Consider the following 3,510-nt stretch of genomic DNA (forward strand, 5'->3'; position numbering starts at 1 on the left):
TGCGTAACTGACTCCCGAACCCTGATATTGGTTGCGATGACCATATCTTATCCTTTTCTTTTAGGGGTTTTATCGATATTTTCCCTTTCCCATTTTTGGGAATAAATAAAGTTCGGTGGCGACTCTGTTCAGTCCATCATTGTGAGCGTGCGATCGCGCTTCGCTTTGAAGTCGTATCCCCATTTTTTCGAGGTGCGACAATATCCATTTATTTTATCTATGGATATCTATTAAGCTATTTGTACCATATCCGTAATGGATTTTATCCAACGATATACGCGGGTATGAGTTTTTTTTGTCATCCCTAATCTTAATGTTCAAGTTCTAGAATAGGTTCCTAGAGTCATGTTTCAGACTAAAAGTTTCGTCATAAGGATGAGCTAGCGAATTCATGACTAACACTTAGAACTGAATTACTCTAGGAGGAGTTGACGTAAAAAACATATTGGGATGTGCATCTCATTGGCCAATACAAGTCAACCCCTTACTTAGCTTATTTTCTTTTTGGGTTCGGGCGTAGATCTTATTATCAAACAAAACTCCAAACCCCATAATGTTAAATAACGTTAAATAATATATAAGATAAAAATAGAGAAGAAAAATAAAAATAAAGAAATAAATAAATAAAATAAATAAACAGAGAATAAAACAAACAAAACAATAATCCTAAAATTAAAGGATAGGCTCGACTCTCTTTAGGGAGCAAATATCACTAAGAGAGTTGCCAGCTGTCTCCACACAATAATAATAAATATTTTATACTTAGAATATTATTCTCAAATAAATATATTTTAAATGAATAAATGTGATTATGACCAAAATAAAATAAAACTCCAAAACCCATAATGTTAAATAACATTAAAGAACATATAAGATAAAAATAGAGAAGAAAAATAAAAATAAAACAAAATATAAATAAAACAAGCAAAACAATAATCCTAAAACTAAAGGAACGGCTTGACTCTCTTTAGGGAGCAAATATCTCTGGCAGAGTCGTCGACGGTCTCCATACAATAATAATAAATATTTTATTCTTAGAATATTATTCTCAAATAAATTTATTTTAATTGAGTAAACGTGATTATGACCAAAGTATATAAATAATATCTTAAAAATTAAAATAAAATAAGAACATGCTAAAATCAAACATCTTCCTATTTGGTGCAGTATAATATTTGCAGTATTCTTCTCGATTAAATTTGGTACAGAAGTTATCTTTTGGTGCAGTATAATATTTTTCACCCACATGAATGATGATTTAGTTGTGTTAATTGAAACAAAGGAAAACTATGTTCCCCTTGAAAGTTAAAATTGAGATCAATGTAAACTTAACTCAATGTGTTTATTTTAAAGTTTTTATTGATGAAGCCATAATTCATACATAAACTTGTACAAATGTACAAAGCTAGATTTAGAGTGTATTTGTTGGGCAACAACATAGACGTCCTTGGCAACTGCCACTACTCAAACCTCATCGTTGAAATCTCTGTATACAATCTTCATTAGATGATGGACATTCCTGTGAATCAAAACAATCAAATTGGGCGTCATCACTCATAATTTCTTCATATCTTCTTGCACCACCTACAATCAATATAAATAATTTTTATATGGAGAAAAGTTTTGTGGCATCAATTATATAGTAAATTATTTTGAAATTATACATGAAAAAATAGGTAGAGAATAAATAAATGGGTTACCTCGATGCAAAACTAAAGCAATGCAAAGAATTGCAATGAAACAGTATACTCGGTTGATGCCGATAGCCATGTTCTCTTGAAAGATGAATGGACAAACAACGTCGGTAAAGTTATTATTTATTGAATCTTTTACGGATATTTATATAGAAATTATTAGAAGTTAATAATCTGTATTGTGGATGTAAAACACAATCGTTCAATAAAAAACTACCAATTTATTAAATAAATCATTTGAGTCGTATTAAAATGTCATAATGATTTTACGGAATACATATTGTTTATTGAATGATATTTTCTAGAACAATTATGTTTGACTGTAATAAATTAAAGATAGAAAAAAATATAATTGTGTTTTACATGGATATTGTATTTATAAAAAATGTGTAAAAAACAAACCATAATTAAAAAAATACCATGTTAAAAGAAATATATATTTTCAAAAAACGAATTGTTCATGCTAATAAAGCATATGCTTGTTTTAGTCTTAAAAATAAATGTTTTCTTTGTATTCTAAAAATAATTTTTATGAAAATTTCTTTTAAAATACTAAAGGTTCTTTTAAAATTATTTTTCTAATTTAAATCACTAATTTTTACATTCTATAACAAAATGTACATTATTGAATATTAAACATAGTGAAAATTACATGATTTTTAAAAAACATGTATTAAAAATGCTTTTTTTTCATTTAAAATTAGCTTTAAATTTAATTGATTTTTTAAAATTTTGATATTCAACAAAATTATTAAAAAAAGTAATGAAATAAGTAAACTTATGTTTTAAGAAAACAATTTAGTCTAATTTTTAATTTGAAATTTTAAGAAAAAAAGTTAATTATAAAACATTTTTAAATAAAAACATGTGCATTACTTTTAAAACAATATTAAAGTGTTTCTAGAAATAATATTTCTTTGTGTTTTTTTGATAATGTGTTATAAATATGGGTGTTCGTTATTCGATTTGAGATGATTGGTTAAAAAAAATCTTATCATTAGAGCTTTCTCACCATTAGAGCAAACTTCACATTGAAGTTTGTTACCAATTGAGCTAAATCTTATACATTCTACATTATTCTTACATTCACATAATAAACATCAAGAACAACAATCCAGTTCATAATTTTTTAGAGCTAAATCATTGAATAGAAGAAGTAGAAGATCAAAGACGCATACCTCTGTTCTCTTCATCTTCATCTCCTTCAAATTTCAGCAAGTTTCAAGACAATCCCCCATCTTGCAGTTCAAAAAAAAATTTCCCTTCTTGTTTGCTAAATTTTTGATACCACAATGTAGCTTGTACGTTGGAGAATAAAAGGCCCAAGGTTTGGTGACTTGATTTCCCCCATCTCCATTTAACTTATATTCTTATGATTAGGATTCATAGGTTTAGTGCCTCAATTTTTCAGAATTAATTAACATTTGGAAATAATTGACGAGAGATTAGGATAAAGAAGGTTGAGAGGAGTAGAAAAGTGGTTTTATTTCTTAATTTCGCCCAACTCCGCCGCCTCCGGCGCGGTGGGGCCTGGAGCTCTGGTGGTGATTTTTTTATTGGACATAAATTTGAACGTGATGTGTAGAGAAGTAGAAGTATGCTTGCTGAATTTTTTCTATCTCCCTTGCCAAATTCAATTGGGCATAGGCCCTTAAGCCCACTATTTGGCTTTTCATATCCATGTTTTGCTTATGCTCTCATTTGTTGAACCCAATACCAATCACTTGTTTTGGTCCTTATCTAGTAGGGCTAAAGCCTCATTTTTCAAGTTGCACACCTTTTGGTTCATGCACTCCTGCAGATTTAATTGCCTTCA

The 3,510-nt window shown here is 28.7% G+C and overlaps 1 long non-coding RNA gene across 1 annotated transcript; it reads right to left on the reverse strand.

The window, feature by feature from the left end:
• Positions 1-1,323: 1,323 nt before the first annotated feature.
• On the reverse strand, positions 1,324-1,826 carry LOC127083132 (uncharacterized). Its single transcript, XR_007788312.1, has 2 exons — positions 1,701-1,826; positions 1,324-1,584 (listed from the first exon to the last, which is right to left on the reverse strand). It is a non-coding gene; the product is annotated as an uncharacterized LOC127083132 (long non-coding RNA).
• Positions 1,827-3,510: the final 1,684 nt, after the last annotated feature.

The sequence above is a fragment of the Lathyrus oleraceus genome, chromosome 5, assembly GCF_024323335.1.
Source record: "Lathyrus oleraceus cultivar Zhongwan6 chromosome 5, CAAS_Psat_ZW6_1.0, whole genome shotgun sequence".
NCBI classification, from domain to species: Eukaryota; Viridiplantae; Streptophyta; class Magnoliopsida; order Fabales; family Fabaceae; genus Lathyrus; species Lathyrus oleraceus.